Raw genomic sequence first — 16,155 nt, 5'->3', positions numbered from 1 at the left:
TGTTTTTTGTGACAGTGCCATTCTGATTTGACTGTTATAGCTTTGTAGTACATCTTGAAATCTGAGATTGTGATACCTCCAGCTTTGTTCTTGTTCAAGATTAGTTTAGCTATTTGGGGTCTTTTGTGGTTTCATACTAACATTAGGATTATTCTATCTGTGAAAAATGCTGTTGATCTTTTTTTTTTTCATTTTCAAATTTTTATTTAAATTCTAGTTAGTTAACATACAGTGCAATATTGCTTCCATGAGTAGAAATCAGTGATTCATGTTGATATTCTTCTCATCTATGATCATGGTAGGTCTTTCCATCATCTTCAGTTTCTTTTGTTACTGTTTTACAGATGTCAGAATACTAGTCTTTCACCTCCTTGGTTACATTTATTGCTAAGTATTTTCTTCTCTTTGGCACAATTTTAACTGATACTGTTGAGGGTGCCTGGGTGGCTCAGTCAGTTAGGCATCCAACTTCAGCTCAGGTCATGATCTCATGGTTCGTGATTTGAGTCCCACGTTGGGCTCTGTGCTGACAGCTCAGAGCGTGGAGCTGCTTCAGATTCTGTGTTTCCCTCTCTCTCTGCCCCTTCCCTGCTCGCACTTTGTCTCTCTCTCAAAAATAAATAAACTTTTAAAGTATTAAATGAAAAAGTAAGTTAAATTGGTTTTTTTAGTTTCTTTTTCTGTTGCTTTTTTGTTAGTGTTAGAACTGCAGCCAATTTCTATATATTGATTTTGTATCCTACAACTTTATTCAACTCAGTAGTACTTCTCTAGCTTTTTGGTGGGAATCTTGAGGACTTTATACATAGTCTCATGACCTGCAAATACTGAGAGTGTTACTTCTTTATGACCAATTTATAGGCCTTCTATTTATTTTTCTTATCTGCTTCTTATGGCTAGGTCTTCCAATACCATGTTGAATAAAAGTGGTGAATGTAGACAATTTTGTTTTGCTCTGGATCTCAGAGGAAAAGTTCTGTTTTTATCAATGAATATGTTAGCTGTGGTTTTGTCATCTATGGACTTTATTATGTTGAGGTATGTTCCTCTAAACCCACTTTGTTGATACTTATTTTTTTCACGAAGGGAATGTTGAATTTTGTTGAATGCTTTTTATGCATCTACTGAAATGATCATATGATTTTTACTTCTTGTTTTTTTGATGTGGTGTATCATGCTGATTGATTTGCACGTATTGAGCCATCCTTGTATCCCTGGAATAAATCCAACTTGATTATGGTGAATGATCCTTTCAGTGTGTTGTTGAATGTAGTTTGTTAATATTTTTTGAAGATATATGCATCTGTATTTATTATGGATATTGGCCTGTAGGTTTTTGTTTGTTTGTTTTTGTTTTTTCTTGTAGTGTCTTTGTCTGGTTTTGGTACAAGAGTAATGCTAGTATTGTAGAATGCATTTGGAAGCTTCCCTTCCTCATCTAGTTTTTGGAAGACATTGAGAAGAATAGGTATTCTTCTTTAAGTGTTCGGTAGAATTCACCATTGTGGGTCTGGACTTGGTTTGTTGGAAGCGTTCTGATTACTGATTCAGGATTGTTATTAGTAATTGGTCTATTCAGATTTTCTTTGTCTTCCTAATTCAGTTTCAAAAGATTGTATGTCTCTAGGAAATTATCGATTTCTTCTAGGTTGTCCAGTTTGTCAGTATATAATTGTTCCTAGTTGTCTCATAATCCTTTGTATTTCTGTAAGTGTTAGTTGCTACTTCTCTTTCACTTCTGTTTTACCTATTTGGGTCCTCTCTTTTTCCTGATGACTCAGGCTCAAGGTTTATCAATTTTCTTTATCTTTTCGAAGAACCAGGTCCTGGTTTTCTTGGTCTGTTCTATTGTTTTTTATCTCTAATTTATTTATTTCTGCTCTAATCTGTATTATTTTCTTCCTTCTACTAGCTTTGGGCTTTGTTCTTGTTTTTCTAGCTCCTTTAGGTATAAGTTTAAGTTGTTTATTTGATATTTTTCTTGTTGCTTGGGATAAGCCTGTATTGCTATAATCTTCCTTCTTAATACAGCTTTTGCTGCATCCCAGAGATTTTGGGCTGTTGTGTTCTCATTTTCATTTGCCTCCATGTTTTTGTTTTTGTTTTTTAATTTCCTCTTTGATTCCTTGGTTGACCTGTTTGTTATTTGGTAGCATGTTTTTAGCCTCCATGTATTGATGTTCTATCCTGGTTTTTTTTTTCCTATAATTGATGTCTAGTTTTATACCGTCATGGTCAGAAAAGATGCATGATATGATTTTAGTCTTTCTGAATTTATTGATACTTGTTTTGTGATCTAACATGGGGTTTATTCTAGAGAAAGTTCCATGTGCAGTTGAAAAGAATGTATATTCTACTTTTTTGGATGGAATGCTCTAAATATATATTTTAAGCTTATCTGTTGCCTTAAAGCCACTGTGACTGATTTTCTGTCTGGATGATCTATCCATTGATGTAAGTGGGGTGTTAAAGTTTCCTACCATTATTAACTACCTTTGTTAATAGTTACTTTATGTATTTAGGTGCACTTATGTTGGGTGCATAGATGTGTACAATTATTATATCATTGTGTTGCATCCATCCCTTTATCATTATGTAATGCCCTTTTTTTACTCTTCTTACAGTCTTTGTTGTAATCTATTTTGTCTAATAGAATTATTGCTCTCCCAGCTATTGGTTTTGGATTTTTGGTTTTTTGTTGTTTTTTGTTTGTTTGCTTGTGTTTGGCTTTGGCTTTGGTTTGCATGATGAACGTTTTTCCATCCCTTCACTTTCAGTCTATTTGCAACTTTAAGTCTGAAGTGAGTCTGTTGTGGGTAGCATATAATTTTTTTTTATTCATTTCATCTATTGGTACAACTTTCCATGGAGATAAAGGCTGAACCAAGCTGTTGACCTCATATCTTTTAATGATGAATCTCAGACTGTTCTGATTGCCAGGAGCAGGAATTTACTTAGAAGCTAAAGTATAAAGAACAAACAAAGCTGGGTTAGAGATGTTTTTGTCCTCAACCCTGCTGGACAGAAACAGTGTGTGTGTGTGTGTGTGTGTGTGTGTGTGTGTGTGTGTTACCTTCCATAAAAACATTATAATAACATACTATACTAATACAAATATTTTTAGATCACCAAACCTTTTTAGGTATTATATGTAATGTTATAATAGCTATGAGCACATTGAGAAGCAGATTAGGGAAAAAAAACTATTACTTATTTATACAAACGGAAGATGAAACTTAAGTGGTTAGCCTATTATTTTCTAAAGTCATTGATAAAGTGTTACATTTGGTGTGTGCATTGGGAGATGCTTTCATTTAGATAGCATCTTCTGGGAAGGACTCTGGGAAGTAATATGTGAGCTGAGACATAAAGAAATAAGAGAACACCAGCCATTCAGAGACAAGAGAAGAGAGCACTTGAGGAAGAGCAAATAGCAAGCATGAGATTACGTGAAACAGTTAAAAAGAGAAAGGCAACTGCTCTAAATAGCTAATAACTGGAGCTTATGTAAACAAAACATATAGTTGCATTACTTACAGCCTTTTAATATATTGTTTATTGTGAGATTTAGTATTGTGGGAATTTTTAATCTATCATAGCACATGAGAATGTACAATCATAATTTTAATACCATATAATTAGAAATATTATTTTAAATTAAAAGAAAAATATAAAAGAAAGCATATATAATATCAGAATTTTATTTGAGAAGTGGAGTCATAGGTGATTTATTGCTGATCTATTTGCCATTATTTTACACATTTTCTGCATGTTATTTCCCAACTTCATTTCAAAGAAAGTTCTCAAACATCTTTCATCAAAAACAGCATTATCCTGAATATTGAAATTCAGTTAAATATTGGTGTGTCATGAATATAATTTCTGAAAAGTGAATATATTAGAAAGGTTAAGTATCATATTGCTACCAAAGAATCATCGCTTGCATATTTTGTAAAAACTTCTAATATTAAACATACTCATACTGGTTTTATAAATACATTTAAGGGGCACCCGGATGGCTCAGTTGGTTAAGCATCCAACTCTTGATTTCGGCTGAGGTCATGATCTCACAGGTTCATGAGATCAAACCCCACTTGGGATTCTCTCTCTCCATCTCTTTCTGCTCCACTCATGCTCTCTGTCCCTCTGTCTCTCAAAAATAAAGAAATAAACATTTAAAAAATAAATACATTTAAGAAAATAAGATGGTAGCTATATGTGCATCATGCATGCGTCTCCATACTTCACACCACCTGGAGGTGTTAAGTGGAGAGAGTTCCAAAATTTGTAGACCTCTCAGAACCACCTGCCAACAGTTTCAAAATTGTTTTGTTTGTTTATTCCTAACCAGTGACATTTTTTAAAATTTTGTGTTTCAGACAAAAAAGTAAAAATAGTTTGGGACATACATTGCCACATTGAATTTGGATCTTTTTACGATTTAATCTCATTTTTATATTTTCTATAGGAAGCATATATTGCTTTTATGTTTATGTTTTTGAATGATTCATGTAAATACTGCCTTAGTTCATTTTTTAACTGAAAAAAATTAAAACATTTTATAAAAACCATAAAAAGCTAAAGACCTTTTAGCCAGTACTCCCAGTCTAAATCATTTTCCATTGCCCACAGAAGGGATCATCCTTAGGAGTTTCTTTTATAAACTTGACCTTGGCCTTTTAAATAAAAAATATATATACTTATGTGTGTGTGTATACATAAATATGTATACATATTTATATGTATATACATATACATATTTATGTATATGTATATATATATATAAATATATATATGATGTGTATGCACATCATACTTATACATGTGTGTATGTACATATATAGAGTAATACATATATAGACATATATATCTAGAAAGATAAATGTCTAGAAATATATATAGAAAGATACATATCTAGAAATATATGTCCATATAAAATATGTGGCATTGTTCTGCCTGTGTTATTTCTGTAAAAGTGGTGTTATGCTGTATTAAATTGTGCCACATTAGTTTGTTCCTGTTGAATCATATTCCGTTTCCACATTTTTGTTTGTAATTTTTCTTCTGATATGAATTTTATATACAGTAAAATATACAAATCTTAGATGTTCATTTACTATTTTAACAGATGCACACACCTGTGTTTACAATCTGCACTAAGATGTAGGATATTACATCATTCTGAAACGCTTCCTTGTTCCCCTTCCCCACTAATTTCTGTCTTATGTGCCAGAGGCAAGTAGTATTCTGATTTTTTTCAGTCATAGTGTAATTACACTTATTCTGGAATTGTACAAAAATAGAATTATGTGCTGTGCACTCTTTCATGTAAGGCTTTTTTTATTAGACAGTATTCTAATAAACATGAACTGTTTTATTCATGATGTTTTATATGTAGGTAATTTATTTCTTTTTATTGCTGAATGGTATTCCATTTTAGTATAGGAATATACTAACGTACATTTACTTGTGCCACCAACGACTCCAGCAAGAAGATTAATAGCATTTTCTCATGGGCCTTTTCTATTGTCACTGAAGCATCAGATGCAGTGAAGCCCACTTGGTTCTCATGTGTGAACCTGGAAGTGAGAGGGTGTTAATGCCCAGGGGGGCACATTTTGGATCAATAGGAGATGGGCACCAGCAGATGGATTTTTCTCCCTTCATCCTTCAGCAGACTATAGATCACACTATATGTAGTTGGGACACTGTATGTAGTTCAGAGCCCTCTCCTAAGACCGTACTCAATACTAGTTCAAGGCCTACTCAGAAATCTGTCCTCTGACATTTTTTCTTCCTCTTTATCTTATTTGCTCTCTTTTTCTCTCACAACTGCAGTCTCTAATAAAGTAATAGAAAATAAACTTCTGCCATAGTTTGGATTCTGGATAATCCCAGTTAATGCATCCTGTATGTAGAGGTTGATGTTATTTTTAATCTTTTTCCTTGTGTTCACCTGAAGTGTTTCTGTGGTGTCTTTCTAGTATGGCAAGTACATTTTCTCTTTTACCAATCTTCCTATTCTCTCACTTAAGTCATATTTACTGACCATCTTCTACATGCTGAGCCTTCTTCTAAGTAATGGAATACAGTGGTTAAACATAATGTTCTTGATTCCTTTTTGATGGCCAGAAGTTACATAGAAATGGTTTGAAGGCTATTGATTAGCCATTTCTAGTCACCTCTGTTACCTTGCTTCCATTGTTTTGCTCTGACAATAGCAGAAATAATAGTATTTTTAGAAACATGAATATTGGTATATTTGTAATAATTTTAGATTCAAAGACCTTTATACCTAATGTGACCACAGGCTATTTTAGATTCCTACGACAAGGACTTGGAAGTGGATAATAGATGTTCTGTGGAAAGAATCTGGAGGACACTTTGGTTCACAGGAAGTGCAATCTCTCAAGTTGGCTGACTGACATATCAGGATTAGCCCCCTGGTACTCATCCCATACTGTTTCCCTTGAATCACTTAAACCCCATTGGAATACATAGTTATGTCTACAAGTGGATGATGGGTGAATTTCCCAATTAAAAATCAGTAAGTTGTTGGCAGAAGATAGGAGTGGATGCTGGAAAGGTTTCCCCAAAAGTGTCCACTAAACCAGACCATATCAGATCTGAATGGTGTGTAGGTATTAGGGGAAGAATAGAGGTAAAGGGATATTTTAGGCAGAAGGAACAGGTTATGCAAAAGTTCCAAAAGCGGTGAGGAATTTGGTATAATTGAGAAAGAGAAAGGATAGGTTTTAGAGGTGTCGTTTAGGGTACTGAGTCAGTTCTTCCCTCAAGCTAGATGTTCTTCTAGATTTTTCAACTACTGATACCAGCAGATTTCATTTTAATTTTTGAGACACTTTGAATTGGGTTTTCTTTCACTTGTAACAAAAAGATTTCTTACAAGATCTTGACTTAAATGCCACTGCCTCAAAGAAGCCTTTCTGTACCCCAGACTAATTTGAGTTCCTCTGTTTTATGCTTTCTTAGCAACCTTTTATTCTCTTCCACAAGACCAAAAGCTCCATACTATATCCTTAGAGCCTGGGAAAGCGACCGGTACATAGTAGGTGCTCAATAAATATTTGTTGATTGAACACAGAGGTAAAAACCTGAATGAGGAAGTAGCAACAAAAATAAAAGGAATCATGGCTAAGGAAGTACAGGGGAACATTGGAACAGTTGAAGAGCTAAACTTGGCAAGGATTAAATGTGGGAGGTGAGGAGAAGGAATCAGATCTGGGGGAGAAGTGAATTCAAGTTAGAATATATTAAGATTGGAGTCCTAGTATGGTGATTTACAAAAGGCAGTTATAAATTTGTATTTGGAGATTAGAAGAAGGATAATAAGATTAAACCAAGATTTTGGTGGCATCAGCATGAAGGGAATAGATACCGAGGACAGTAAGAAAGGGTAAGTACACCTAGGGAAGTAGAAAGTGCAGAAGACAATCTTTGTAAACACCATTACTGAAAGGACATTAGACAGAGAAATGCATATATAAGAAGTAAGTAGCAATAAACAAAATGTGATATATCCATACAATCAACTGTTATTCAGTTATAAAAAGGAATGAAGTGCTGATACATACTATAACAGAGATAATCTTTGAAAACAGTAAGAGAAAGAAGCCAGATACAACAGGACATGTATGATTTTGTTTATATGAAATGTTCAGAACAGGCAAATCTGTAGAGACAGAAAGTAGATTTGTTGTTGCCAAGGGTGGGGTGTGGAAGGAGGGAAGAGGGAAATGGGAAGTGACTGACAATGGGAATGAAATTTCTTTTTGGAGTGATGGAATTTTTTTAATATTAGATGGTGGTAATAGCTGTACCACCTTATGAATATCCCAAACCCACTGAATTGTATGCTTTAAAATGGTGAATTTTAGGGTATGTGAATTATATGTCAAAAAAAGTCAGCAATAGGCAGAAAATATACACAAGACATACTTAGAGAAAAAGGTAGATAAATCAGATGGACAGTTACAGTGAAGCCAGAAAAGACAAAGGGAAGTTCATCCTCCCCCCCACCTTTCTGTCTTTCCAACAAAGCAAAATGTCTTCCATAGAATAATTGCATTTTGTAGTCTTTAAGAACATGGTGACCAGTGCCTTTTAACAATGTGGTCGTGTATAAGCAACATAAGCATAAATAAAGATATTATGTCTTAATATTTTCCTCTTGGAGCTAACCATTGAATTGGAATTCCCATTTTTCTTCCCTTAAGTAACCATGGCAGAAGCTTTTACAAATAAAGTGAAAATTTCCCAGAATTACTAATGTGTTAGAAGTATTACAAAGCAAGACAGTCTTCCTTTCAGACAGAATAGTAATATTTTTAGTGTATGTGATTATTAAATTTAAATGTTTATACAAAAATATGCTGCATCATTTATCATTTTATAAAGATCTAATAACTTGTGTAGAACATGTAAAATTTTTAAAATAAGTGCTAGCACATCCTTGGTTTTCAAACCAAAACCAGAAGATATTCTCAAAAAATGACCATCACTACAAAATATTGCAAACATTTTATTTCAAATGCCAAAAATGGGGGTGGTGAGCAATACAACTTATGTAAAGCAAAAGTCATAAGATTTTCTATAAAAAACGGTAAATTTTAGAGCTCATATGTACTCTAAAGATAGCCAGAAATGGCAGAAATATACTCTTTAAATTTTGCTGAGGAAAGGTTTTCATTCTAATTAATTGCTTTTAGCCAAAACCAAACTTATTTGCAAAAATTTATAAATTCTAGCCTGAGCATTTGGAATTATCTGCTGTGAATGTGGATCACTTTCAGTTCTTTCAGGGTAAGGACAGTTTCCTTAATTTTTTACTTTATTTAACTTGATTTTTGTATTTTAGAAGTAAACTGATTATCATTTTGGTTTAATATTCGTATTGATTAGGAAAGCAAATAAGTTCTAGAAAGTTGCATTCCCCAGAGCTTTTAATGGGATAAATAGAATTCTTCCAATGGTCAGTATAGAGAAAATGATATTATATACTTTTTGAGAATTTTTCATTTCATACATTCATCAATAAATACAGTGGAGCCCTGAAGGGATTTTATTTATCAAGCAACATAGTGAATCAATGGTTTCTGAATAACTGTATCTGATGGCCTGGGCAATACTGAGTATTATATTAACCTGCAAACCTACAGAGAAGGATGATGATGAGTGGAAAAAAATATTCTCAGCAGTTTTGGTTACCTCCTAGAGGCATGTAAAATCTTCCTTTAGTCTCTTCCTTTCTCTGAGTATGTTAGTAAATTATAGGAATAAATATGGGGAAGTTTCCACTCAAATTTTTGAATTTCACGACCCCAGTCTTCGTCTGAGACCCCATGAATTATGTTTTTTCCTTTACCATGGGTTGTAGGGATTTAGTGTGTTTCTTCTTTTATTTTTTTTTTTAATGTCTTGTAATCTTTATTTTTGAGAGAGAGAGACAGACAGAGTGCGAGCGGGGGAGGGGCAGAGAGAGAGGGAGACAGAGAATACAAAACAGGCTACAGGCTCTGAGCTGTCAGCACAGGGCTGGAAATCAGACTGTGAGATCTTGACCTTAAGCTGAAGTCACATGCTTAACCGACTGAGCCACCCAGGTGCCCTGTAGTGTGTTTCTCCTTTGATAGCTACTAACTACCAACACATGTACTCAAGACCTTGGGGTGTTATTTTAGATTTTTTTTTAAGTAAAACAAACACTCAGGCCAGGACAGCTAGATCATTTTGGCATAGATCCTAGAGCTAACTCTAATCTAAAGCTGTATTTCTGTCTTGAAAAGTGATTGATGTAAAAAACAATTCAGATATAGTAATTATCAGTCTATCTAGAATAGCTTATTAATGAGATGTTTTAATTAGTTGAATATTTGTATTAAAGAACCCCATATGAATCACCAACTATCAAATAATTTTAATGTAGAAAATACACCTATAGCTCTATTGAAGATCTTTAATCTTTAATCTTTCCTTGATGCTTTAGAGGTCACCTCAGAGTATTATAGTAGCTCTTGCTTTCATTTTTAAAAAAATTTTTTAATGTTTATTTATTTTTTTGGAGAGAAAGAGCACGAGTAGGGGAGGGGCAAAGAGAGAGGGGGAGACAGAATCCGAAGCAGTTTCCAGGCTCTGAGCTGTCAGTGGGGCTCGAACTCATGAGCCATGAGATCATGACCTGAGCCAAAGTCAGACACTCAACCAGCTGAGTCACCCAGGCGCCCCTCTTGCTTTTCATTTTAAATAAAGTTATTATCTAATAGAACTTTAAATATTAAGCTGATTGATTTTTATATTGATACTATGATGTATCTAGATGTGGCTTTTTGAAGGAAATGTTAATCTCCCTCTCTCCTTCTTTACAGTGTGCCTTTTTTTTTTTTTTTTTTTTTTTTTTTTTTTTTTTTTAGTAGTCCCTCCTCATTATTTTTTCCCCTAAATTGTCTTGCTTAGTATAATCACTGATGAGATTATTGTCAATATTGCCAATTTACTAAATACTTGCATACTTCAATATAGTATCTACTATAGGCCTACGGCCCAAATCACCTTTGCTTTCTATCTCCTACTATATTAATTCTCATACTTCTGGTCTCAAAATCCCTGTAAAATATTAAAAGTTATTGAGAACCCTAAAGAGCTTTTGTGTATGTGGATTATAAATATTTACCATATTATAAATTAAACAGAAAAAATTTAAATATTAATTCATACAAAGATAATAATAAACCATTATATGTAATCATCACATATATTATGAAAATAATTTAATCAAAACAAAAATTGAGATGAATGGCATTTGTTTCATTCTTTCAAATATCTTTAATATTTGGCCTAATAATCAAAAGATGTATTCTCACGTCTGCTTCTGCATACAATCTGTTGCCATATGCTGTTTTGACTGAAGTATGTGAAGAAAATCCAGCCAGACACATAGAAAAGGGAATAGTATTATAATAGCTTTTCAAGATGATTTTGGATAGTTGTCTTTGATACTATACCAAAACTTGACAAGTGCTAGATTATTAAAGTCTATTACAATATGAAATCTGACACTTGATGTGAATGTTAAATACTCTGTTACATTAAAATCCATTAGTCTGTTTTTACACTTTGAGTGGTTCATTTTCTCATGCATAATTTTGTAATATCATGTATGCATCATTTTATAATATCCTGCATTAGACATTTGGAAACTCCTGGTTCACTGAATTACCTAGCTCTCCTAACTGTTGTCATATTTCATTAAGCACTAGCAAAAAAACTGCTAATACCATCTTTTCAGAAAAGTCTGTAAATACTGGGAAGCTATAAGTATATAGAAGTTTTAAAAAATTTTGATTTTGTTGCTTGAAAGCCAAAATTTTATCATTTTATTTGGTGACAGACACTATTTGTTTGCCTTGAAGTGACAGATTTGCTTTGTTCATTTTTGTGAAAATGTCTGCCAAATAACCAATTCTGAATACTCAGTTTTCCTGGCCATTGTTCATTACATAAAGATGATATTTTTCCATGGAAAAACCAGCTAGTTCATCTCACAACTAAAACATTAACAAAGGTTCTTTTTCTTAAAATAACCATTATGCTTTGGAATGCAACAGAAATGCATTCTGTGTACTTCCTGTTTCTCTCACATGGAGTATTATAAGATAAATATTCAATTAGTCAAAGTTAATCTTTTTCCTTCTTCATCAAGAGCATTCTGGTTTTTTTTAATTTTTAATTTTTTTTTATTTTTGAGAGAGAGAAAGCATAAGCAGGGGAGGGGCAGAGAGGAAAACAGAATCAGAAGCAGGCTCCAGGCTCTAAGCTGTCAGCATAGGGCCCAATACGGGGCTCGAACCCATGGACTGCCAGACCATGACCTGAGCCGAAGTCAAATGCTTAACCGAGTGAGCCACCCAGGCACCCCAAGGGCATTCTTAGCAGAAATTGACTTTTGTTTTTTTTTCTGTCTCTGCATGTGGTGGAATACACATACACACACACACACACACTAAATTTAGGTATATATTTTAACTTACTGAAATTGTATTCATTGCTTCCTTTGGAGACAATTTTAAGTAAAATAAAATTATAATATTAACGTCAACTTATACTTTTAAATAAAGTAGAATTATAAAAAAATATATCTTTAAAAAGAATAAATATGTAACACTGCTGGAAAATAAGACTGCATAACTTGAATGGGCCACAACATTTCAGGAATATCTAAGGGTAGAAGGCAATTTGAATTTATTTAGAAATGAAGCAAATTAATTGTTTTTTTAAAGGCCAGGGAATAAACTGATATAGAATTAAGAGCAGTTCTCATTAGAGACCTGGAGTAACTTCAAGATCAATTAGAAGGAACCTCGAATGCATATCGGTAGGTGAAAGAAGCTAGTCTGAAAAGACTACATACTGTGTAACTCCTATTATATGACTTTCTGGAAAAGGAAAACTATATACAGACAGATCAGTAGTTGACAGGGGTTGGGGAAGAGGTAAAATGGATGAATAAGTGGAGCACAGGGGATCTCATTTAATAGTGCAATGAAACTATTCTATATGATACTGCAATTGTGGATACCTGACATTATCTATTTGTTAAAATCCATAGAATGTACAAAACCAAGAATAAACCCTAATGCAAACTATGGGACTCAGTTAATAGTAATGTATCAATATTGGTTATTAACTTTAAAAATGTACCATAATAATGGGAACCAAAGGGTAAACTGTGTGTGTGTGTGTGTGTGTGTGTGTGTGTGTGTGTAAGGAGGTATGGGGGGATTGTCTTTTTTCTGTACAATTTTTCTGTAAACATAAAACCACTCTCAAAAAAGCCAATATTTAATAATAAATATGATTGAATACAATGACAGCAGCAAACATTTACATTCCAGGTATTGTTCGGAATGTTTTATATACATATTAACTCTTTCTTCAACAACTGTGAGCTCGGTACTGTTAGTATCTCCACCTTAGAAATGAGAAAAGTGATACTCCAGGGAGTTAAGTAATTTGCATAAGGTCACACAGGCAATAGTGTCAGAGCACGAACAGGCTCTGGAGTCTTGCTCCTATTCACTGCCCTACTAGCACCTATTAAAAAATAGTAAGTTAGAGGAATAAGGCCAAATATAGCAGTAATCACAATATTGTAAAGGAGCTAAATGGCACTGCTGCTTTGTTATTACTAATAAAAACTCTTGGTCTGTTAATTTTTATGCTAGTTTTTTCATGAATTTTTTTGAAGCTTGTTGCTTTATATTACTTAGCAGTTTATTTTCTCCTCTTCTGAGACTGGAAGCCCCTGGAAAGGAATGTGAGAGACTGAGTGTGTTTGTTCTTTGTAGGACAGTTTCCATGGGGTCAAAAGTAGTTGTACATTGGGCACCTATTATATTCATCTGCTAATTTTGATAACAATGCCTTGAAATTTTACTTCCCTGTAGATCCTAACTAAATTTGTCTTTTTCTTTAAACCTACGTCATAATCGTCACCAGCTAACATTTATTATTTGCTAGTATGTTTTGAAGTACACTGACTCACGTAAGAGTGTGGTAGTGAAGAGCACTGCCCTAGGTCCATATACTGGCTTTTTTCAAATGCCAGCTTCACCCCTAGAGTTAGTGAGCTCTCAATTTCTCAGTTTCCTTTATTCTAAAAGATGATGATAGTAATAGTACCTGCTTCATAGGGGTTTTGTGTTAAGGAAATTAGTTAATGTATACAACTTTAATTCTCATTTCTAAGCCTCAAAGAATTTCATGGGGAGCATAAGATAAATGGTGAGCTCCATGACAGGTGTACTGTGTAAGAGTGGCCATTTTATGCTGTGCTCATGTCGTTTGGGTTTATAAATAGGTATTTCTCTTACAATCTATCGCCTCTTCACATCCATTTGCTTTTAGATCTAATCATAAAAACTCCACAGAGGAAAATCAGGATCTCTGTCATACCAATGCTTGTTTGTTTATCTCATCTCCTGTCACTATTTTTCTGAATGAATATCATGTTTTAACCGTACTTTCTAGGAGGTGGTTTCAGAACCCATGCTGCTCTGGCCTTCAGTGTTTCTGTGGATGACTCTCATTTGTCTGTGTTCCTTAGAGTAGCTACAAACGAGTTGTGATCGTTGTACAATGAGAGACGTATAAACCCACACTACACTGCACTTCAGGTTTGATTGGCTTTTTAAGTAACTACATCATACACTGAGCTTAGTTAAGTCAGTTAAAATCCAGATAAAATCCCTAGCTCTTCTTCACATAAATTGCCTTAGCTAAATTTTATTCATCGTATAGGTGTGCAGTTTCTTTTAGAGTCTTCAATTAGGAATTTATATGTATCTGTTAAATTCAATCTTGATTTCAGCCCAGCTACCTATTGAGACTTTTTAAAAATCTTGACTCTGCCAACTGGTTTAGCCTAGTGTACATTTTTATATTATTTGCTAATGGCATACCTTATTCCAGAAACGATCTTGGTCCTTAATTAGCCAGCTATCTTTCCTGTCCCCTTCCTTACATTTCTGATAAGCATTTCTGGGGTCTTCTTCTATGACCATTGAAATATTGAGGAGACGAATATGAGTTCTTAGACATACCTATTAAAAACCTCTTTCTCTGTTGGCAGTGATCCATTAATGAGTATTAATTTCTAAAATATAATTTTTCAACTAACTGGAATTTAAATAAAAACTTAAAAAATGTAACTCTCCATCCAACAGCAAATTTACTATTATACAACCCTCCATCGCTGCAGTTTGGAGAAATACCCACTGGTATTCTATCCTTGAGATAATTTGTTTGTCTTTTTGTATAACGGTATTTATTACCAGACAGGTGCAGTTTTCTGGATTAATGAAAACTTTAAACCTTTTTAACTCCCTAAAACGTAGTGAATTTTATATACGTTATTTCTGTTTTGAGGATTGATTCACTTAGATCAAATAATAGATGAATAGTTCCAACCTCATTTTCTATTTTCAAACTCACATCAAGTTTATTTGCAAAATATTGTGTTTTTAAAGAGCAACGCTTTTATTTCCTTCCGTGTTTTAATGTGGTCTAGTTACTTTTGTTGGATATGTAAAGTACTTTATAGAAATAAAATTCTGCACAAATATTTGGGTCACAATTTGAAATGCTTCAAGAGGTTCCACAAATGATGGGGTTTTTTTATGCCATGGGTTTCTTTAAGGTTAATTAGTTCAAATCTCAAGGCACAGTCCTGAGAGTATAATGCAAGCAGAATAAGCTGGCATTATGAAATAAAATTTAGGTAAGTCAGCATCTAGGTCCATAGATGTTTTTATCTGGGGTGCCCAGTTCACTACTAATCATTTACTTACACCTTTCATTTTGCAAATATCTTTTCAGTTTAGGAAAGAATATTCATGTATCAAAAATGAACAAAAAATTATGGATTCTGTTGCCTTTCCTAGAGATTTTTCTTTATTATTGTGCATGTCCTAGCTGCAAGCTTTCTTTTGGAGAGAGACTTTTACTTCATGTCCTGTTTTAAACTTTGTTTATGTTATATGGGATTTCACAGAATGCTTGATATCTAGTGGATTACCTCATTTAATCCTCACATTATCCTCACAGATGGGGAAATCGTGAGCCTAAGTAACAGGCATTCTGTTACCAGGCCTCACGCTGCTAACCTCTGAGCTGCCTCTTTCCTAACTACATCTTTCTTAACTATTCTTTTTTGGGAGGAGGGAAGGGACTCATCCCATTTCTCAGCTACAAGGCTGATCCCCAAATTGCTACAAGTCTCTTTGCCTTGTCTGTTTCCTGACATATGTTAGTCTTTGGCCGTTTCTTGGCCTTGGGGTCCACGAAGGGACAAAGTGTGGAGTAGATAGTGCATGCCTGGTCTGGGCATGAAGCATATATGGTATCCTCTTGCCCTTTTTATCATATGCAGATGCCCATATAAGGCTCTATAACCTTGTGACAATCACTTTATTTGCTGTGGTGGGAGTGGGATCAATGGGGAATCTGTAGTCCTGGGACTAGTATACCTGACACATACTTAACTAGTACTGGTTAAATAGAGATAGGGGTTACTCCAGTATGTTTGGGCAGATTTTAGCATTTAGTATTATATAAAAATACGAAAAATACTTTTTAAAA

At 33.9% G+C, this 16,155-nt stretch overlaps 1 protein-coding gene across 3 annotated transcripts in view; it reads left to right on the top strand.

The window, feature by feature from the left end:
• Nucleotides 1–16,155, top strand: part of RNF180 (ring finger protein 180) — a 204,405-nt gene that overhangs the window by 122,299 nt on the left and 65,951 nt on the right. The window lies entirely within an intron of this gene.

Source organism: Panthera onca, chromosome A1, assembly GCF_046562875.1.
Source record: "Panthera onca isolate mPanOnc1 chromosome A1, mPanOnc1 haplotype 2, whole genome shotgun sequence".
Classification (NCBI taxonomy): domain Eukaryota; kingdom Metazoa; phylum Chordata; class Mammalia; order Carnivora; family Felidae; genus Panthera; species Panthera onca.
The sequence above is the reverse complement of the archived record's forward strand: the minus strand, read 5'-3'. Positions and strand labels throughout refer to the sequence as shown.